This window comes from Ceratotherium simum, chromosome 27 (genome assembly GCF_057802395.1).
Source record: "Ceratotherium simum simum isolate JZ-2026a chromosome 27, ASM5780239v1, whole genome shotgun sequence".
NCBI classification, from domain to species: domain Eukaryota; kingdom Metazoa; phylum Chordata; class Mammalia; order Perissodactyla; family Rhinocerotidae; genus Ceratotherium; species Ceratotherium simum.
Window position 1 is genome coordinate 25103309 of NC_141926.1, and position 23429 is coordinate 25126737.

The 23429-nt window shown below is 37.2% G+C and overlaps 1 long non-coding RNA gene across 1 annotated transcript in view; it reads left to right on the forward strand.

Moving 5' to 3' along the window:
* Positions 1–23429, forward strand: part of LOC147913451 (uncharacterized) — a 43924-nt gene that overhangs the window by 1792 nt on the left and 18703 nt on the right. Inside the window, exon 2 of the long non-coding RNA XR_015548673.1 lies at positions 8911–9007. This is a non-coding gene — a long non-coding RNA (uncharacterized LOC147913451). The remainder of the gene's footprint in view (positions 1–8910; positions 9008–23429) is intronic.

A 23429-nucleotide genomic window follows, 5' to 3' on the forward strand; every position in this document is an offset into this window, starting at 1 on the left:
TACATGAGAAGATACAGTCATGAAGACAAATTTGCAAGGTTTTGGCTACTTTTTTTGCAAATATTTTTCCTTCTCCAATAACTTTTTTCTCTCCTTCTGGTCTCTGATGACATACTTATATTAGACCGTTTGATAATGCCTCACAGGTCCTTAAGGCTGTGTTTTTTTTTTTTAATGTCAATTTTTAAAATCTTCAGATTATACAATACTATTCATCGATTTTATTTTATTTTTTTGACTGTTGTATGTTATATCTTATTGCTAGTTTTGAAACAGTGTTGTTTTCTTATTTTCATTGCAATAGTATGCTATTTCTTTTTTTCCAATCATTTATTGAGGTCCTAATGGTTTAGAACATTGTATAATTTCAGGTGTACATTATTATTTATCAATTTCTGTATAGACCACATTGTGCTCACCACCAATAGTCTATTTCTTATGTGTCACCATAGATATGTGCCCCTTTACCACTTTCGCCCACCCTCTCGCCCCCTTCCCCTCTGGTAACCACTAGTCTGTTCTCTTTATTCATGTGTTTGTTTATCTTCCATATATGAGTGAAATCATGTGGTGTTTTGTCTTTGTCTGGCTAATTTCACTTAATATCAGACCCCCAAGGTCCATCCATGATATCGCAAATGGGACAATTATGTCTTCTTTTATGACTGAGTAGTATTCCATTATATCTTCTTTATCTATTAATTAGTTGATGGGCACTTGGGTTGCTTCCACGTCTCAGCTATTGTGAATAATGCTGCAATGAACATAGGGGTGCATAAATCTCTTTGAATTGATTTCAAGTGGGATAGCTGTGTTGTATGATATTTCTATTTTCAATTTTTTTGAGAAATCTCCATACCGTTTTCCATAGTGGCTACACAAGTTTGCATTCTCACCAGCAGTGTATGAGGGTTCCCTTTTCTCTATATCCTCTCCAACATTTGTTACTTTTTGTCTTGTTAATTATAGCCATTCTGAGAGGTGTAAGGTGATATCTCATTGTAGTTTTGATTTGCATTTCCCTAATAATTAGTGATGTCGAACATCTTTTCATGTGCCTGTTGGCCATCTGTATACCTTCTTTGGAAAAATGTCTGTCTAGGTTCTCTGCCTATTTTTCTATCGAGTTGTTTGTTTTTTTGTTGTTAAGTTGTATGAGTTCTTTATATATTTTGGAAATTAACCCCTGGTCAGATATATGTTCTGCAAACATTTTCTCCCAGTTAATGGGTTGTCTTTTCAGTTTGCTCATGGTTTCCTTTGCCTTGCAGAAGCTTTTTAGTCTGATATAGTCCCACTTGTTTATTTTTCTTTTGTTTCCCTTGTCTGAGCAGATATAGCATTCAAAAAGATGCTTCTAAGACCAATGTCAAATATACTGCCTATATTTTCTTCTAGGTGGTTTCAGGTCTTACATTCAAGTCTTTAATCCATTTTGAGTTAATTTTTGTTTATGGTGTAAGATAAGAGTCTACTTTTATTCTTTTGCATGTGGCTGTCCAGTTTTCCCAACATCGTTTATTGAAGAGACTTTCCTTTCTCCATTGTAAGTTCTTGGCTCCTTTGTCAAAGATTAGCTGTCCATAGATGTGTGGTTTTATTTCTGGGCTTTCAATTCTGTTCCATTGATCTGTGTGTCTGTTTTTGTGCCAGTACCATGCTGTGCTTGTTTGATTGTTTTTGCTGAGGAAGATTAGCCCTGAGCTTCACCATGCAAATGTTCCTCTATTTTTTAATATGGGGGCCGCCAGCAGAGCCTGGCCACTAACAGAACAGTGTATGTCCATGCCCAGGAACTGAACCTGGGCTGCCAAAGAAGAGCAAACTGAACTTAACAACTAGGCCACCAGGACTGGCTCACATGCTGTTTTGATTACTATAGCTTTGTAGTATATTTTGAAGTCAGGGATTATGGTGCCACCAGCTTTGTTCTTTTTTCTCAGGATTGGTTTGGCTGTTTGGAGTCTCTTGTTGTTCCAGATAAATTTTAGGATTCTTTGTTCTATTTCCATGAAGAATGTCATTGGGATTCTGATTGGGATAGCACTGAATCTGTAGATTGCTTTAGGTAATACGGACATTTTAACTATGTTTATTCTTCCAATCCATGTGCATGGAATATCTTTCCATTTCTTTATATCGTCTTCGATTTCTTTCCATAATGTCTTATAGTTTTCAGTGTATGGGTCTTTTACCTCCTTGGATAAATTTATTCCTAGATATTTTAGTCTTTTTGGTGTAATTGTAAATGGGATTGTACTCTTGACTTCTCTTTCTCCTAGTTTGTTATTAGTGTACAGAAATGTAACTGACATTTTAAAGTTGATTTTGTACCCTTCAGCTTTGCTGTAGTAATTGATTATTTCTAATAGTTTTCTGGTGGATTCTTTAGGATTTTCTATATGTAGAATCATGGTTTCGGGTAAAGAGCAAGAGTTTTACTTCTTCCTTTCCAATTTGGATACATTTTATTTCTTTTCCTTTCCTAATTGCTCTGGCCAAAACCTTTAGTACTATGTGAATAGGAGTGGTGAGAGTGGGCAGCCTTGTCTTGTTCCTGTTCTCAGAGGGGTGGCTTTCAGTTTGTCATCGTTATGTTGTTGGCTGTGGGTTTGTCATATATGGCCTTTATTATTTTGAGGTATTTTCCTTCTATACCCATTTTAATCAAAGTTTTTATCATAAATAGATGTTGTATCTTGTCAAATGCTTTCTCTGCATCTATTGAGATGATTGTGTGATTTTTATTCCTTATTTTGTTAATGTGGTGTATCTCATTGATTGATTTGTGGATGTTGAACCATCCCTGCATCTGTGGTATAAATCCTGCTTGATCATGGTATAGGATCCTTTTAATGTATTGCTGTATTTGGTTTGCCAATAATTTCTTGAGGATTTTTGTATTTATGTTCATCAGCAATATTGGCCTGTAATTTTCCTTCTTTGTGTTGTCCTTCTCTGGTTTTGGGATCAGGGTGATGTTGGCCTCATAGAATGAGTTAGGAAGTGTTTCATCTTCTTCAATTTTTGGAACACTTTGAGAAGGATAGGTATTAAATCTTCTTCGAATACTTGGTAGAATTCTCCAGAGAAGCCATCTGACCCTGGCTTTTGTTTTTTGAGAGATTTTTGATTAATATTTCAATCTCTTTACTTGTGATTGGTCAGATTATCTATGTCTTCTTAATTCAATTTTGGGACGTTGTATGAGTCTAAGAATTTATCCATTTCTTCTGGGTTATCCAATTCTTTGGCATATAGTTTTGATAGTATTCTCTTATAATGCTTTGTATTACTGTGGTGTTGGTTGTAATTTCTCCTCTTTCCTTTCTAATTTTATTTATTTGTGTTTTCTCTTTTTTTCTTAGTGAGTCTGGCTAAAGGTATGTCAATTTTGTTTATCTTCTCAAAGAACTAGCTCTTACTTTCATTGATCCTTTCTTTTCTTTATTTTAAGGAACAAAGTCTTCTTTTTTTTTTTCTCCCCAAAACCCCAGTACATAGTTGTGTATCATAGTCGTAGAGTTGTAGCTCTTCTATATGGGATGTCACCTCCGCATCGCTTGATGAGCAGTGAGTAGGTCCGCACCCAGGATCTGAACCGGAGACCCTTGGGCTGCCAAAGCAGAATGGGTGAACTTAACTGCTATGCCACCAGGCCGGCCCCTCATTGCTCCTTTCTACTGTTTTTTTAATCTCTATTTCATTTATTTCTGCTCTAATTTTTATTATTGCCCTCCTTCTGATGACTTTGGGCTTTGTTTATTCTTCTTTTTCTAACTCTGTTAGATATAGTTTAAGATTACTTATTTGAGATTTTTCTTGTTTGTTCAGGTGGGTCTGTATTGCCATAAATTTCTCTCTGAGAACCACTTTTCCTGCATCCCATGAGAGTTGGTATGTGGTATTTCCATTTTCATTTGTCTCCCGGTATTTTAGATATTTTTAATAATATCTATTAAGTCCATCTGATCTAGTGTTTCATTTAATTCCACTATTTCTGTGTTGATTTCTGTCTGGATGATCTATCCATTGGTGTAAGTGGGGTGTTGAGGTTCCCTACTATTATTGTGTTGCTGTTAATTTCTCCCTCTAGATCTGTCAATAGTTGCTTCATATACTTTGCTGCTCCTGTGATAGATGCATATATATTCATGTGTTATGTCCTCTTGGTGGAATATCTCTTTTGTCATTATATACTCCTCCTTTTTGTCTCTCATTGTCCTTTTTATCTTGAAGTCTGCTTTGTCTGATATAAGTAAAGCAACACCTGCTTTCTTTTATTTGCCATTTACTTAGAGTATCGTCTTCCATCCCTTCACTTTGAACCTATATTTGTCTTTAGAGCTGAGATGTGTTTCCTGGAGGCAGCACATTGTTGGGTCTTGTTTTTTAATTCGTCCAGCTACTCTGTGTCTTTTGATTGGGGGATTCAATCCATTTACACTTAGAGTGATTATTGATATACGAGGGCTCAATACTGCTGTTTATTTCTTGTTTTCTGGTTGTTCTATATTTCCATTGTTTCTCTTCCCTTGTATTTCTGACTACCATTTCAGTTGGGTGATTTTCTGTGATGGTTTTCTGTTTTCTTTTTATTTATAAATTGTTGCTCTGTTCTGATATTTTTGTTTCATGATTACTATGAATTTTGTATAAAAGATCTCATAGATGAGATAGTCCTTTTTCTGATAGCCTCTTATCTCCATTAGCCTAAGCAGGTTCCATCCCTTTCCTCTCCCCTGTCTGAATTATTCTTATCACAAATTATTCCATTTTGTTTTGTGAGTTTGTGACTAAATTGAAGTGTTTATAATTATTTTCAATGCTTTCCTTCCCTTTATCTTTTATGTTCTAATTAAGTGTTTGCTAACTTGTTCTTCTAGAAAGCTGAAGTTTTCTGATTTTGTCTGTCTGTTTACCTCCTTGCTAAAAGTTTTGTAAACCATTATCTTTTTGTTTCAGATATGAGGGCTTCCTTCATCAATTCTTGTAAGGGAGATCTAGTGGCGATGAACTCCCTCAGCTTTTGTTTATCTGGGAAAGCTTTTATTTCTCCATCATATCTGAAGGATAGTTTCATTGAATAGAGTATTCTTGGATGAAAGTTTTTGTCTGTCAGTATTTTGAATGTATCATTCCATTCTCTCCTAGCCTGTAAGATTTCTGCTGAGAAATCCGCTGAAAGCCTGATAGCAGTTCCTTCGTAGATTATTTTCTTATGCTTTGCTGCCCTTAATATTTTTTTTCTTTGTCATTCACTTCTGCCAGTTTTACTATTATATGCTTTGGAGAAGGTCTTTTTGCATTGATGTAATTAGGAGTTCTATTGGCTTCACATACTTGTAAGTCTAGTTTTTTCCCAAGTTTTGGGAAATTCTTAGGTATTATTTCTTTGAACAAACTTCTTCTGTCTTTCTCCCTCTCTTCTCCCTCTAGTATACCTATATTCCTTATGTTGATTTGCCTAATTGAGTTGGAGATCTCTCAAAGAATTTCTTCATTTTTTTTAAGACTTAGTTCTCTCTCGTCCTCCACCTGAAACATTTCTATATTTCTATCATCTAAATCACTAATTCTTTCCTCCATAATGTCAGCTCTATTTTTTAAGGATTCTAGATTGTTTTTTATCTTATTAATTGTGTTCTGCATGTCCATGATTTCTGTGTGGATTTTTTTAGAGTTTCAATCTCTTTAGTGAAGTACTACTTCTGCTCATCAATTTTATTCCTGAGCTTATTGAACCGTCTTTGTGAGTTTTCTTGTAACACTTTGAGTCTCTTTAAGACAACTATTTTGAATTCTCTGCCATTTGAATTGTAAATTTCTATGACTTTAGGATTGGTTTCTGGAGACTTGTCATTTTCCTTCTGCTCTGAAGTGTTACTGTGGTTTCTCCTGGTGTTTGATAAACTAAACTTTTCCCAGCGCATTTGTGGTAGCATCGGTTTTCATATTCCACCTGCCACCACTGAGGGGAAACAAGAGCTGTGTTTCAGATCTCACTCCATCTGCTAAAAGTTGTGCAGATACGGCTGCTCTGCATTTTTGCAGGCTGGCCACAGCTGCTTGGTTGGTCACTCTCATGGAGGTGGGGCCTCTGTGCTTTCGTGCTCAGTGGACCGGTTGCACAGATACGGGCTGGCCTTATGCTTGCAGGTGGTTTGGGTGAGCCACTGTGCTTGGTGGGTGGAACACCTTCATGAGGGCCAAGCCGTGGCCCTCAGGTCTGGCTACCCCTCCAAAGGTGTTCACGTGAATTCTGGTCTGCCTCCACGTCCTATTACAGTCACGCTGGTGGCTGTGCTTGGTGGGCAGGATTCCCTCACAGGGCCCAGGCCATGGCCACTCGGTGGGGAGTGTACCCACTAGAAGAGCCACTGTGGCAGGGTGGATGCTACCACAGGCTGGGATAGCATTCATGCATGCACCAGGTTGCCCCTCCCTGCTCTTACAGTCACACTGGCCACTGTGCTTGGTAAGTGGGGACTCCTTCATGGGGCCTAGCCACAGCCTCTTGGTGGGGAGCATTCCTATGGAGGTGCCACTGTGACATGGTAGGTGCTTCTGTAGGCCAGGATAGCAATTGTGCACAGGCGGGGCTGTCCCCGCCTTCCCTTAGAGTCATGCCAGCTGCTGTGTAAGGCTCTGTGATCTGGCTCACTGTGGCTGGGGAGATGGAGGGTTGTGCTCACCTATCTCCATTGCTTCCCGGGGATCTGGTCCATCCACCTTCAGATGTATAGCTGTGTAGGTCTCTCAGGCACTCTGTTGTGCTGTGTGGGTATCATCCCTTGGTCATTTAATGTCCATTTAGCTGTAATTCAGAGGGGGAGAAACAAAGGGAACAGCTCACTCCACCATGTTGCTGACGTCACTCCCACTATTCATCTATTTTAAATCACCCACTCTTTTCTTTTTTTATCTAATTTCTTCTACTGAGCCCATTCAGTAGTTTTTTTTTTTTTTTAATTTCAACTATTATATTTTTTCAGTTCCAAAAAATCCAAGTATGTTTCACTTTCTCTTATGTGGCATAATATAATAGCTGCATTAAAGGGATTTTTCTGATCATTCCAATAGCTGAGCCATCTTGTATCTGGCAAATGTTGATTGTCACTTTCTGGAGCTTTGATTAAATTTTTCTGGTTCTTGTATGTCTAATGATTTTGGATTGAACTCATGACATTTTGAATGTTATTTTGTGTACATTACGAGTCCTGTTAAAATACCTTGAAGAATGATTTTGTTGTTTTTGTTTGTTCCTTTTAATCTATACATCAGTTAGGTTTAGAGTACAAGTTCTGTCTTGCCTTATGTGGGTGATGGTTCTAATCTCAGTTCCCTTTTCAGAGCCTTTGCTATGCTGCTTTGGTTCTGTCATGTGTGTGTGTTATTCAGGGGTTAACTGTGACTTTGGTCATGGTTTACATCTTATTTGGTTCTCGAAGCCTTTGCCTTCCTGATTTGAGTGTGTACGACTCAGGGATAAGTCTGAGACTTGGGTAGTGATTGAAACATTAGTTCAGTTCCAAAGCATTTGCATGCTATTTTGAGGTCTGTCTGATGCACTGCTCAGGGGTGAACTTGAGATTTGTGTGGGCTTATCTACAGAATTAAGGAATTCTCTTCTCCAACTGGCCCCTCTCTAGGATCCCTGCCTTTTACTCTCTAACCAACAGGGGGCCCTTTTTCTTATCTAAAAGTACAGGGTATATATATTGGCCAGAGGTACGGGGTATATTAATGTTTTAGCTCTGTATGCTGCTGCTCCCCTAAGCACCAATGTGACTCAAGCCCACCCTTAGGGTAAAGTTATGAAAGCTAAAAAAAAAAAAAAAATATGTCTAGAAATTCACCCCTTTCACCGTCTACTCTTTTTTGCTTAAACTTTTCAGAGTCATCATTTAGTTGCCACAGCTTTAGTTTTAATTAGCAGGAGACATAGATTGCAGTGCAGCAGGCTTTTCCAGCTATAGCAGGATGGGAACCTGAACACTTTTCTTTAAATCCAAATTAGATTGCCATATATGCCACCAAAAGCTCTGCCTATTGAGAGAATTGTCCCGCCACTGCTTTCTTCCATGACCACTACTGAATGAGGCTGTAGAGAAGCCTCCATTTATTTCCTTCTCCACTGTGAAGATTGAACTGACCCATTCTCATTAATGAACCAAGCCTAGGCTTTCTTTTCTTTCATCAGTGGATCATAAAGGGCGCCCCACTGCTCTGAAACTACATTGTACTTCCCTCTTACTTTGTAGAGTGCGTGTGTCTTACCAAGGATAGTAAATCACTTGACACATTTTGCTCATTTGGTCTAATCAAATTTACAGGCCTGCCTCATCAGAGAAATTCTTAGTAGTCTGGGTCATGTCTGCATATTTTCTCTAAAGTAAAGGACAAATTATTACATTTCACACCTTCCAACCCAAGGAAGGATTTGGTAGGCAGAATAATGGGCTCCCAGAGATGTCCATGTTTTAGTCGCTGGAATTGATGAATATGTTGCTGTATGTTGTAAAAAGGGTTTTACAGATGTGATTAAGGACCTTAAGATGGACAGATTATTTCTGACTATCCTGGTGGGCCCAATTTAATCACATGAGTACAGAGAACTTTTCCCTGCTCTGGAGAGAGACATAATGAGGAAGCGAGGTTGGAAAAATGCAAAATGGCTGGCTTTGAGGATGGAGAAAAGGGGCTATGAACCAAGAATGTGAGCAGCCTCTAGGAGCTGGAAAAGGCAAAGAAATGCATTCTTCCTTAATCATCCAGAAAGTAACACAGCCCTGCCAACACCTCAATTTTAGACCAGTAAGACTTGAGTCAGACTATTGAACTTCTACAACTGTAAGATAATAAATTTGTGTTGTTTTATCTCTCTGAGTCTGTGATAATTTGTTACAGCAGCAATAGGAAACTACTACAAAGGAAGCACAAGGACCGGTAGCCTCTTCAGATTTTCCCAGGCCTCCTTTGATCCAGCGTTTCAGATTCCAGCCCTGTAAGTATTCTCTCAGCTTCTGCAAGTGTGCATTGCTTAGGCACGGCAGCTCCTTTGCTATACAGATCTGGTCCTTTTTCCCTCCTCGAGCAGGTCCAGCACGAGGTTGTGCTGTGACTTAACCCTACTGGTAAGCACAGCACAGCCGTCAGCAAATTTTTTTATACAAGGGGCTAGATAGTAAGTATGGCGGCTTTGTGAGCCAAGAAGAAAATTCAAGGGTAATAAGCAGGTACTTATATACCTTTTTTTTTTTTTTCCAGCATTCTATGTTCTCCAACTGAAAGTGATTAGTGGCTGGGGATGCAGCTCCAGCTCCAAAATCCCACCTTAGGAGTTCGCTCTTGAACCACTCTTTGTATCAATTCTTGCTGGTAGGGATTCCTAAGAAGTAGATCGTGCATAAAGTTTAGCAAGCAAGCAGTTTATTAGAGAGTAATTTTGGGGATCAATGCTTGTGGGTAAAGGAAGGAAGCAGGATTGGGAAAGGGAGAAATTGGGGTCTGATGTAGTCAACATAGGCCTCAGGTGAGCCTTCAGAAAGCTCAGAAACTGAGATAGCTCCTCAGAGTTGCTCTGAGTTTGAGTGAGGATACAGGCAGCCCCCATGGAAAGGGCATTACTTTTGGCCCAATGGCTCTCTTCAGCCTAAGGCAATTTCCAAAGAATCCTGGCAGCTGAGGGCTGTTAGCCAGCAGCACTATCTATGGCCGGGGGAAAAATTATTTCAGTCCCAAAAGATATCTAGGAGATGTGTTAGAGAATCCACTACAGTGGATATTGTGATTTGCACTTATATATGGAAAAAATTGCTTTGTGCTCTGGAACACGCAATTCCAGAGTGGAACAGCATTTTAATGAGCCACCTCATTAGCTAGCCTTAGTCCAGGAACATCTGTCTATAGTCTGAAGCTAATTAGTCTAAAATTTAAAAAATGGAAATTAGAAACGTAGGTAAAACTCTGTCAAATGAAGTATCTCCTGAATTCTTCCTTTGGAAGTTTGTCTATATTGTTGAGTAAATCTAAGGAAGAACACAGTTCCCTATCTAAAATATGTATTTATCCATGTGACTGAAGATAAATCAGATTATAAAGCTTACTGAATGCCACATGCCATTGTATTTTAACCCTATAGGTATTTCACTTTTTAAATACTAGGTGGATGTCAATATCAACACCTAAGATAAGATGTACTACAAGAAACACAGATAAGAATCAAGGCAAGGGGAAATTCAGCTGTAAATATGCTGTGGTTGAGGTGTCTGTGGCCATCCTCTTGAGATGTTTATAGTTTACTGTATGTGTTTGGGTTTAGAAGGAGTCTATCTTACAATGGATATTCGAGATTTATTTGCGGTTATTTAACAGCCGATGCCGCTGAGTGGATGAGATGGGCCATGGAGTGTGTATAGAGTATTAAAAAAAAGAGAGATAAATCATTACAAAATCTAGAAAATGTTGAGGAATAACTTTCAGCTAGTCAGAGATCAAGGAAGAAAACAAGGAATTTATGTTTAAGGGAAGCAAAAAAAAAAAGAAATTGTCATTTACAGCATCAAATAATCAGTGCTTTTAAAAAGTCAAATAAATCAAGCACTAAAAACATGTTATTGACTTTGTTAATCAGGAGACCATTAGTGACAGTTGGTGGTTTTAGTTACATGCAGTTGTAGCAGCAGAAATCAGTTTATCATATATTGAGATACAAAAATTGAAGTAATGTAAGTAGAGAACTGAGAAATTTTTCATAGAAGAGAAAAAAGGGATACACGTTTAGTAAATATTTGTGTCTTAAGTTGAATACACGGCATCTGTAATAGGATACAAAAACTGTTCTGAGATATAATAGTTATTAAATTTTACATGAGGTACCTGTTGTGACACAAGCAAAGTCAATTTGACAGTTACATCAGGCAGATCTTATGTTCCTTTTGATATGTAAAAGCAGCTGCCAATCATTAAGATACTCCCTGATTAACTCTTATAAAGAAAGCAACTTCCAGATCAAAATCTGGCACATGAGTAGACCTTTATTGTAAAAGCATTTACTTACAAGCAGGCACAAGTAGTTCTTACATGATGTTTGGTAAGCTTACAGAAGTCCCAAATCTCTGTCCTCTTAGATGATCTGAATTTCCTTACCACTAAATCTCATTCAAGGCATCAAGGCAGTATTCAGTGGCAGGATTCATGACTTACAGGCTACATCATTTCACAAGAATCTTCTGAATCATTGGTTAGTCACTGACTGTCAAGAAATAGTGAGGAAGGCTTCTAGAATATTTCTGTCTATCAATATATCTTGAATACTTCCAGTTTTCTCCATTGAAAACACATTTCTAACATCCATTATATGAATAATAAGCCTCAAAATTCGCCAGTGAAATCCCATTTTTTGAAATTCATAACGTTAATTAGGAAACCTATTGTGTTTCCTGAGATTTAGAAAGCAGATGTTTTTTATCTTAGCCAGTCCCTGCAGGGTACCAGGCTTGGGATGTAGACTCCTAATAGGGGCAATCCATCACACCAAGGGTGTAGTTTAAGCTAACGGCATATTACACTCCATACTCTCTAGGGTGAAATATTTTAAAGTAAATTACAAACTAGTCTTCTCCAATAAATACTTCAATATAATTTCCTTAAAAAAAGAATATGTTTCCATACTAAAATATTTTCAAAACCAGCAAAATTAGTAATAATTCCTTAGTAAAATATAATAATTGGACTATATTTATATTTTTTCTCCTCTAGTCGCTCCTCCTGTATCTTTTGCAGCTGGTCAGTCCAAACCAGCCTGCAATTCCATGTTATACTTTGCATCTGCTTTATCCCCTTTAATTTTTTGTTTTCAATGTTCCATAGGCTCTTTTCTCAGGTTGCTTTGACTTGCTGAAGAATGTGATCCTATTTTTCTGTGGCATTTTCTACTTTTTAATTTGTCTGATTCTTCCTTAGGGTATTGGTTAGCTAATCCCTTTATCCCTATAATTCCTCTAGCCTGAAAGTCAAGTCTATCATAGGGAAGATGTCTATGTAACCAAACAGATTCAGCTACATGAGCCAAATATCTCTCTGTGTTTGAGGGAGATTGTTTGGTGGTATCGTGAGGCAGCTGTTAGGTGACCCCTTCATGACTTGGCTGTCTTCTAACCTGTGCTAACTATGATAAAAGAAGGGGCTATTGCACTAAATTCTATGATACTTCACAGTGCTAACAAAACCTATGGTCTTCCCCGCCCAACCCCTCACCCAAAAGTGTCTGTAACACAGAGGTGGACATATTTTATTTACTTCCTTTGGCAAGTTTGTCAGCTTCAGTGGCACCTTGATCAAAAGCTCATGCTAGATGCATCTTGAGTTGCAGAGACTGTGACAAATTGAAACTGATGAAGTTCAGGACACCCCCCCCCCCCCCCCCAAAATATGGCTCCTTGGCGTATTACATATTTTAAGTTGAAGGAGTTTGAGCAAGCAGCATAAACAGGAAGGTCACTCTGACCTTCCCACACCCCCGCTTCCTCACCTCCCACCTTTCTCCCCTGAAACAGGTCATAAAACCTTCATGTGAGGCATGCTCTAAATATACTGGAAGGAAAGGAGCATCCTAAGTTCTGAAGACAAAGAGATGCCAAGAAGAATCCTAAAAAACAGGAGTTGCTAGGTTTCCGTCAGTTTATTACGGTTACCTCATACTCCTTAACCTGTCATGTCCTCCACACCTGTGCGCTGTTCGTCAAGCCTAGCATAAAATACTCAGGTCTAACTGTTTCCTTGGGTCTTCATTTCCTTATGAAGGCTCCCGTGTCGTGTAAAACTTAGATTAAGTAAATCTATATGCGTTTCTCCTGTTAATCTGTCTTTGTCAGTTTATTTTTCGGACCCAGCCAGGGACCCTAAGAGGGTTGAGAAAAACTTTTTCTTCTCCTACAAAACTATGTCAGGAAGAAAGAACTTGGAGGGGGTGAGAACAGTATGTGTTAGCACATGAAAAAGACTTCTCAGAACCTCAGAACTATTCGGGAGACTGAAGGTCTGAGCATGAAAATTTAATTGCTATGGGAACAAATGGGATGTGGAGATGTTAAAATTTCTATACTAATGTTATTATCACTTTATTTTTGTTATATATAGCAAAGGCTCATGGGCATTCAGGTAATATACACATAAAGTGCATTTGTCCCAATATTAAAAAGCAACAAAGATAAAAGCTAAAATATGCATCAGGATAAAATATTTGAGAGTACTAAGGTTGGAATGGAAAAACGTAAAAATAATCATAATGTCATTAAAACATATAATATATAAATATAATAAATACATTAAGATAGATGAAACTAGAGCCATACTGCTATTATTTGTTTGTTTAGTTTGTTGCTTTGCTCTGTAATGGGAACCCAGCAGTGTGCTGCTCTCTCTGCTCCAAATCCATCTTTCTATACGTTCATCTGTGATCCTGGGAAGAGGACTCAGTGCAGTGCATTTCCCTAATTCCTTTTCCAGCGTGCTTCACATTAGATTCTATCAGTAGGGCACTAGGAGAAAATTGAAGGTAGGACAAGGGGAGATGGACTTCTGTGTCACTGTTGTTCCCGTGATTCCATCAGCAGCGCTTGACCGCTCCCAGCTACACTTCACCTCCTCCGCTGGCACACCACGCCAGTGCGACTCCAGCACTGTTTTGCACTCTGAAAACCAGTCTCCTTGTACCCACTTCGCAGTACAGGCAGCAGACAGATTGTATCCCCTGCTCAGAAGTCTGATCCCCAGCTGCAGGGGGCACCTCTTAAAAGCTCTTACATTTTTGTTTTCCTGGGTCTAAGGTTGTTACTATCTTTAGTTATTATTTCTGAATTATTTAGTTATTATTTCTGAATTATATTCATGTTCTCTTTATAACCAATCTGTATATTAAGATGTATATTATGTGGATTAAATATTCTCTATTGAAATTTCCAGTATTATTTTTCTTCACCGACCTTAAGTGTGTTATAAGAGAAAATTTGCAGAAATATGACTGAATTATAAAACTCGTGTATCCAAAAGTTTGGCATTGATATATATATATATGTTTTTAAAATTTAAATTTCTTTTAATATTCAAATATTCACTGGGTATAATATGTTAGGTATTTGCATTTGTGCCAACCAATTGTTCTTAATTACATGGTCTAAAACGTCATTATAATTTTGTAAAACTACAGTCAAAAGAATATCTCTACCCGCAAAGATACAGCTAAAAATATTGATTTAATTATTACTTCAAATAGGTAAAATAGAACTACGATGACTATTTAATTCAAAACAATCTTCCAGTCAAATAAAGTATTTTCTATACATTACTTGAATACAATTTGAGGACTTTATAGCTAGAGGTATATTTGGGGAATAGAGGAGAGAAGGAACAGGATCAGACCCTGAAGAAATGTCCTTATTTAGAAAGGATATACACTACAGTTACTTCAGTTAAAATAGAATGTTAAGTAATATTGTTAAATTTCCAGTGACTTAGGGTAAATCTTCATCTTCAATACCATTGCAGACAGAAATCATTACAAAAATTGGATTAAGTTGGGTGATAAAAGTGAATGAACAAACTGATTTTTCAGAACACCTGTTATTCTGGAAAAGCAAAGAGCACTTAGCAAACTGTATGTTTTTATAATGACCTTTTCAACTCAATCAAGTCAATTCATTCTTTGAATCCAGAGCATATATAGGTGCAACATGGGAATCCCCAGAAAAAGCAATCAGGGACCAGCCCTGTGGCCTAGTGGTTAAGTTTGGCACACTCTGCTTTGGATGCTTGGATTTGGTTCCTGAGCACAGACCTATGACACTCAACAGCAGCCATGCTGTGGTGGTGACCCACATAAAAATAGAGGAAGATTAGAGCAGATGTTAGCTCAGGGTGAACCTTCCTCAGGAAAAAAAAAATAATAATAAAGTAATCAGATAGATAGACCACACACACACACACACACAAACACACACAAACTCAGGCACAAATGAGATTTTCAAAGCAACACTGAAATTTGTTTACAAATCTCTAATTATTTTCAGGAATAAATGATTAGATGTCCCCTGAATGTGTACTGATACAAAACATTGGCATTCAAGTTCAAAGTTAGGAAGCATGGATGTTTGGAAACAGACTATGTGCAACATGAAGACCTTTTGAATAGCGATACTGCTGATTAATATGCTAACAAATATATTAAGAGTGGAATGGTCCAATGTCATCCTAATTTTAATCAAGTATTAATTAGCCAGTCAAAAAGATTTCAGAGAATATATAAAAACCAAAACCACAACAACAAAAAACCCAAAAATTGTGAGTGGGAATAAGGAGTGAGGAAATTACAAAATAATACATATTTGTTGTGAGTAAAAGTAATTTGAGTCCGAACACCAGAGATCTTATTACAGAGGAATTAAAAAAAAAATACTTTTTAAACTTTTTCTTCAAAATAGCAAATACCAGCCTCAATACCAAAATAGAATGAATGACTACTGTAACAAGCATTGAGGATTACAGAAATATGGCCAGCTGAAAGTGTGAAATAAGAAATATACTGTGCTCTAATGGAAAATTGAAATTTTTATATATATTCCATAAAATAACATATATTTTAAAATTACATATATATGAATATAATTACATATATATAAAATTCAGTATATAATTAATGAATGCTTCTGGAAGATGTTTCATGTTTATCCTAAGACTTAGCATCCACTTGAAAAGAGCACCATAGGGCTGGCCCCGTGGCTTAGTGGTTAAGTGAGCTCGCTCCGCTACTGGTGGCCTGGGTTCAGATCCCGGGCGCTCACTGATGCACCACTTCTCCGGCCATGGTAAGGCCACGTCCCACATACAGCAACTAGAAGGATGTGCAACTATGACATACAACTATCTGCTGGGGCTTTGGGGAAAAAAAGGAGGAGGATTGGCAGTGGATGTTAGCTCAGAGCCAGTCTTCCTCAGCAAAAAGAGGAGGATTAGCATGGATGTTAGCTCAAGGCTGATCTTCCTCACAAAAAAAAAAATAAAGAAAAGAAAAAAGCACCATGTACTTCCTGTCAAACAACAACAGGATACCTGCACTGGAGAAGAGAATAGGGAAAGAAAGGAAAGTATTCCAAAGAACCATAATGTTTCCAAATATAGCTGTGTTAAAATTCTGCTTAAAACTGCCCTTGGACTTTACTTTATATAGGAAGACTACAAACAGAATTCAAAGGTAGCGACTGAGTTTTACTTATGCTGTATGTCTAGGCCCAGAGAAAATTCTCTAAAACGTGTAATCTAATTTTCAGTACCCCATCCAGTTTAAGAAGATTAAATATATTTAAATTCAATGAGCATTTACACACACAGAAAAATACAAGTAGACAATAGGAAATATCCTAGGTACTGATATACATAACTACATATACACCTATGAAATCACTTGAGGGTTCTTACATTCTCAGGAGTTTTGGGGTCACACACACAGACACAGACACAGATACACACACCCAAACTCTTAGACACAAATGAGGTTTTCAAAGCAACACTGAAGCATATATATATAAATATATATATATATATATATACCTATGTATACAAACATATCTCTCTCTCTCTATATATATATACCTATATATATATACACACACACACATATATGTATATATACACACACATACACACACACACATATATATATACACACACACACAGTTAATTGGTATATCCATGTTACACATTGGGATAAAATGCATTGGATAGGAATATGTAGATAAATCAGAGAAAATTTGAACTCAAGTTTTCAGGTTCCAACACCAGGCCAGTGTATTTTTGCCTAGATAATTATTTCTTCAAATCAACAACTACATTTCTCTGTTCTTTTCTTCATCTTCACAGTCTTTGATAACATTTTTAAACCACTTCCAGAAAAGAAGTAATCTTCTCCCCTACACTTTTGACAAAGTTTATTTATTGTATTCAAGTTATATAATTAGATTACTAATAATATAATACATAGTTTTGAAGAAAACAAAGTTTACAAAGTCAATTAACATCCTCATGAGTCTAGCCATTTGTATACTTTTATATACATATAATCTTTTGGGGCTGTAAAAATTAAGAGAGAATACTCAACTGTTTGAGTAACCACGTAAAAAAATACAGTGCCTAAAGGACGATACAGTTAACTGTATACAAAGTATGGCATGTCATTAAAGATCCCTTCAATAATAAATCACTTTTACCAGATGGTATTCCATCTGACTACCATCAATAATGGACACCTTTGGTGGTACCTAAGATGGCAGACCTGTTTCATTATAATGTTGCATTTGGACGTTTGCCAAAGAAAGTAAAAGAGACAAGTCAGCAGCTTGTAAACATAATCATGGAATTCTTCCACATTTCCTATTTCCAGTCACAAAAAGAAATTTTTCCCATGTGGAACCAGGCAAAAGAGAAACTCACATGGATTTGCAGAATTTAAATTACTTATTATAACAACAAACCCTCAAATCTAATTCCCTGTTCAAGAATTTATTTGCATCTTAATTGGAATAGGAATATTTTCATGAATAAGAATTATAAAATCATACATTATTAGAAATGTAAGTGTACATCAGGGTACCAAAAACTTAATTTATAATTAAATGAGTTAATAGTTTCAGTTTAAATTAGTCTACTTTTCTACCATAAGCTTTTTTTTCTAACTTTCTACATGACCCATTGAGAATTTAAAATTGCTCATAAAATACCCTTATACAGTTTCTAAAATATAGATTTATTTTTCTTGTAAAAGATCACCTTTTTCAGTTTCAGGTCATATTGGGAGAAAAATAAAAGACATTTTCATTGTTATTGATTAAAGTGCTGTGTTTGCATAGAAATAAGTAGCAACAGAGAAATGCAGGCAGGAAGGTAACTAACAATAAAACACAGCATGTGATTTTCATTTTTGTTTTTATAGGTTATAATTTGCTAGCCTACAATGACTCTACTCTGACTTATAATTGAAGCCACGGCTACACAAAGTTGGTAAAATACTAAATTCTATTTAGTTTTAATTAACCAGTAATCTAAACAGTTTGAATGTTGTTGAGTATTTTATCTAGCCCTGAACTTCTTAGTAAGCAAAGCAAACCTGCTTCTTAAATTTTCCTCTCCTTCAGAACCAAAATTACTATTTAATAAGTAAATATATTGCTAGGCAGCTCCTGAATGACACAATTCAAGCTTGTTTCTATGATTTGAATAGAGTTTTAACTCATTTTGCAGGAACAGAATCAGAGACTGGAGTAAAAATATTTGAATGGCTATAGGAATGATGGGTTTTATATGTAAAGAAATCAAGATGATTGGTAGAAATTCTTCATACCCAAGCATTAGGGATTATGTGTGACCTCAAAGCAACCAGTACCTTAATGTCTTGGGCAGTTGATTAAACAAAGCTCAGTTGAGTATTTTGAATAGTGGAGATTCAAATTCATAGAGTCATGTCAACATTTGTACCACAGGAATAGCTCAAAGACAAAGCAATTTTCTACATGGTGTCAACCTACAAAAACAGAAACCAGTTTAAGAGGCAAAGCGTTTATTTGGGACCAAAGAATGGCAATCAGGGAGCACAGATTCAAGTAGAAACCCAAATAGTGTCCCAATTGCAGGAGAGGGGCTCAGGGGAAAAGGGAGGAAGATGAAGTAAGTTGTATTAAAGAAGAGTTCATCGGTGCTACATGAGATAAGGCTAGGTCTGTACTTCATAGATTGGCTTGAGATTTGGTCATCAGGCAAAAGGCTAGACTTGTACTTCATTGATTGGTCAGTGATAAGGTCATCAGCAAAGTCCAATTTCAACAGTCCTTACAAACAGGATATTCTTATCCTTACTGACTTCTTAGAATGTTGGGGGTTTGGTCCACTTTGGAAGATTATGGAAAACAAGACATGTGAGGCAGTTCCTCTGAAATGGCTGCTCTGGCTCTATTTTAGCATGGCTCCACTCATGTCATCTTTCACAATGGGTATAACTATGTTTACATATTTTTAAAAATATATTAATGTACTTTTATCTCTCATCCTTCTCCATATACCTATTTCTATTTTGCCTGAGACATCCATCCGCCTCAGGAAAGATTAAAATTGGGAGAACAAAAATACAAAGAGAAAGAAAGCGTCAATATTCATCTTGTGACAGAGTAGTTAAGGCCAGAGAAAGAAGATGATCTTGAACTTGAAACAATTTTAAGAGAAATTTTTCCCGACTTTTTTATGCTTTCATTAACATACCAAAGACAAGTCTTAATGTACTTCACAGAGTTTTTACAATGGAGCTTAGAATAAAGATAAAACAAGATACCATAAAAGGGAATTTCCTTCTATACAAAACAGGGAAGACCCACTCCCACAGGACCCAGTGGAAAAAAACAGAAAAAGAATTGATCGCTTAGATTAGTCAGAGACAAGGTCCTCACCTGTCTTCTTCATCAGCAAATGATTCCTGTTTTAAAGCCTGAAACTTGAAAGATGAGAAACTTGAAGGACAAAAAGCCTCCAAATAGGTGTGGAGATGACATAAGGACTTTATTTCTAAAGGTCTGCTGAAAACAATTTCAGTGACTATTTACTCAGTTCTCTCGAAGACAGCACCTACAATGTATGCCTTAGGACACTGGTGTTTAATTATCCCCCATAACTTCGTTGAGAAAGGCTGTTATCTAGAAGAGCCTATTCATTTTATAGGTCATCAAGTATAACTTCGCTGAAGAGAGATAGGGCAGGGTTAGCACAGGGAGGGTCCTAATTTCCTGCGTCCCATTTATGGCCGACTAAATTCTGAGTTTCCTCAGTTTCAGAGAGGAGATACAGAAGCATTAAGAGACAAGTTGGACCAGAAAAGGCTTGTGTAACATTCTGATTAATAAATACAGCTTTATGTAAGAGAGAGTAGAAAATAAAACCTTTGTTTTCAATTGGAATAGGTAAAGGTAAAGAACTTAGAATTGTTACAGTTTCCCAAGAATACAGTGTATATTATATGTGTAGTTTATCATAGTTCCTTCTCAGCTCTATTTTATACTGAGTTTTTACATGGTTAAGAGAATTCTACTTTTTTGTGTTATCAGAATAAAACATACGTTACTATTGATCTGGGATCAATGGCCCATGTTTCTTCAATGATTTATCCTGATACAAATATATAAAGAAATCATAAATTTGATACAATAAAAGGAAGGAAAGAGAGAAAGACAGACAGAGAGAGGAAACGGAATCTATTAGTAGATAGGAAACTTTTTTAAAAAGCTTAACTTTGATGGATACATCTCATCATTTTTCTATTACTTTATGATTATCTAAAAATGCATAATTTCTTACTTCCTGATAAGATTATGACTTGAGTTCAGATATATTATTTTCTTACTTCACCTGATCATAATTGACATAACCATAGAAATATAAAAACAGAGGCAGACAGGCACGACTGTTGTGAAATAGGATGAAAGGAACCCTTCCCCATGTGAAAAATTTTGGAAGACAGTGAAGGTCCACTTACAACTCCTGAGAATGTAACATAAAGTCGTTGGAAATAGATAAAACAGATCATGCTAGTAGATGTCAATTAACACTCTCAGTTTGTAAAGGGAGGGCTCGAGGAGATTGCAGTCACGTGGCTGACAGGAGAGGCACCGCTTCTATCTGCTTTTACCCAGTTGGCACCAACCTTTGACAGCAGTTCCGCTAGGCAGGCCCAAGATACAGTAGCTACAAGGGAGTGGAGAGTCAGCCTTGAGGCAGGTCTTTTTCTTGATGCAGAGGTAAAGAGTTCAGAAAGAAGACTCAATAAAATACGGTTTTTAAAAAATCACAGAGATAAAATCTTGTGCCTATACTTATTAGCAACGTTTTGCCTTCTTCCCAGATGTTGCACTTTGTAAGTGAGAAAACAGCCCTAGTTTTCAATTAAAAAGAAATAAAAAAGATAGTGACTCTGTCTTACCAAAATTAAAAAAACAAGGGAATAACAGTGTTCAGGTTTTCTTTTCTTTTTCTTTTTTTTGTGAGGAAGATCAGCCCTGAGCTAACATCCATGCCAATCCTCCTCTTTTTGCTGAGGAAGACTGGCCCTGGGCTAACATTTGTGCCCATCTTCCTCCACTTTATATGGGACCTCGCCTCAGCATGGCCTGACAAGCGGTGCGTCAGTGCGTGCCAGGGATCCAAACCTGGGCCGCCAGCAGCGGAGCGCGCGCACTTAACCGATAAGCCACAGGGCTGGCCCCAGGTTTTCTTTTCTTTGTGTGATTCTTTACCCATTGGCTCTCTGCTATGTTCCATGTCCATCAGCAGAATGCCAGACAATATCACAAGTAATGGCAGCCTGACCTTCGCTTCTCCTCCTGAATATCATCTAATATTTGCTTTATCATCCAGTCTTTACTTCCTAGCGTTGGAAGAGAAATTCATCATATGCTTGAATGCAGCCAGTGAATAAGTGACCTGGGGTTGTTTTCAGGGTCAGGCTTCCTGTATGACCAGACTTTTAAAAACTAAATCAAAGAACGAAAGAAACTTGTCCCTTACTTTAAAAAAAAAAAAAAATAGGCGGGCTATTGGCGTTTTGTGGGACTGTGGCACAATGACAGGATGCTTAGCCATTTCAGGACCCTGAGCATTAAAACCAGTAACACCCACCTCCATCATTGTGACAGTCAAATTTTTCATGTCATAGAATGACTATTAGATTGGTTCACCTCAAAGAGTATGGGTTAGACGGCGTTCCCTTTCAGAATCCTGTTTAATTTTTTTGGCTGCTCTCTGAAGGTCTGATGATTACATAGCATATAAGGTAGTTATTGAGGAGGACACGTCCTTCTGCAGAATCAGCAGCCATAATTGGAACTTTCACTTCATTATTCACTTCATTGGACTATATTGAAATACTTGTTTTTTTACCAAATACAAATTTATTTTTTAAAATGAAAAGGGATGGAATTGAATAATATTAAAATAATGATAATCATATCATCTTATGTAGCCCTCGCTTTTCCCTCTTATCCCTCTTATCCGAGATATATTAATCAAGAGTTCTATATATTAGTTTTGTTTTACATTTTGTATTAGTTTTGTTTATATGACCCGAAATATTGATTCTAGAAACTCCACTTACATTAGTTTTCTTTCCTATTAGAGCTCACTTTTGTCACATAGGGCTGATGACCATTTTATAGTGTTTTATATCTTACCATGTGTTACGGACTGAATGTTTCCCCCCCAAATTCATATGTTGTAGCCCTAACCCCCTTAATGTGATGGTATTTAAGGCGGCACCTTTGAGAGATAATTAGGTTTATACGAGGTCATGGGGCAGAGCCCCTGTAATGGGATTAGTACATTTATAAGAAGAAGAAGAGAACTTCCTCTCTTTACCATGTAGAGATACAGCTAGAAGGAGGCTATCTGCAAGCCAGGAAGAGGGTCCTCACCAAGAACCCTTGATCTGACCACACCTTGATCTTGGACGTCTAGCCTCCAGAACCATGAGAAATAAGTTCCCGTGTTGTAAGCCACCCAGTCTGTGATGCCCGGCTCAAGCTAAGGCACCACCATTTTGTCTGCTGTGTTATTGTTCCCATGATTTTCTTGGTAGCCCTACTGCTAATTTGCTAAAGATTTCATTTAATTTTTATCGGTATATAAAACTCATTTTTAGTAGAAAAATCCTATAGGAAAAGACAGGTGATACAGAATGTCCCGATAATTTTATACAATTGATACGGAGCAATGGGCTCTGCTCTCCACGATCTGAGCCAATTAATCACAATGAGTTAGGGATGGAGAAAGGAAGTGTTAATTAGATTAGTTTAGCTGGCAAATTGGAAGATGGGTGACTAATGTCTCAAAAAAAAAACCCATCTTCAAGGATTACAGAATCTTGAGGCATTTGTATAGGGAAAATTGGGAGTAAGGAGGGGATTTAGAAATGTGCACGACAGACTCCAGGATCTCTCTTTGTTCTTTTCTTTTGTCAGCGATGATGAATATCCTACAGGTGTTCTTTCTTCCTGGAGGCCTTCTTATTCCTTGGGAACTTCATTAAAATTGTTAAGAAGAAAGCTATCAGAGTACCTCAGTAGGGGTATGTGCACAGGATCAGGGCCAGAAAATCATGAATGCAATTTATAATCATCACATTCTGGAAGAGTTTTAACTAGGAAAGGGTCATTTAGGGTAACAAGAGGGCCTCACTTATATTCACTTACACAATGACAACACCGTAGGTCAGTTCAATGAATTAAGTGGGCATATCCACCAAACCACGTGTTAACTATCTTGAAGATCAAAGACTTGGTTTGATTTATACAAAATGAGAGAAATTGAGAGTATTTTCAAATCAACTCTGCTTAGATTTGTCA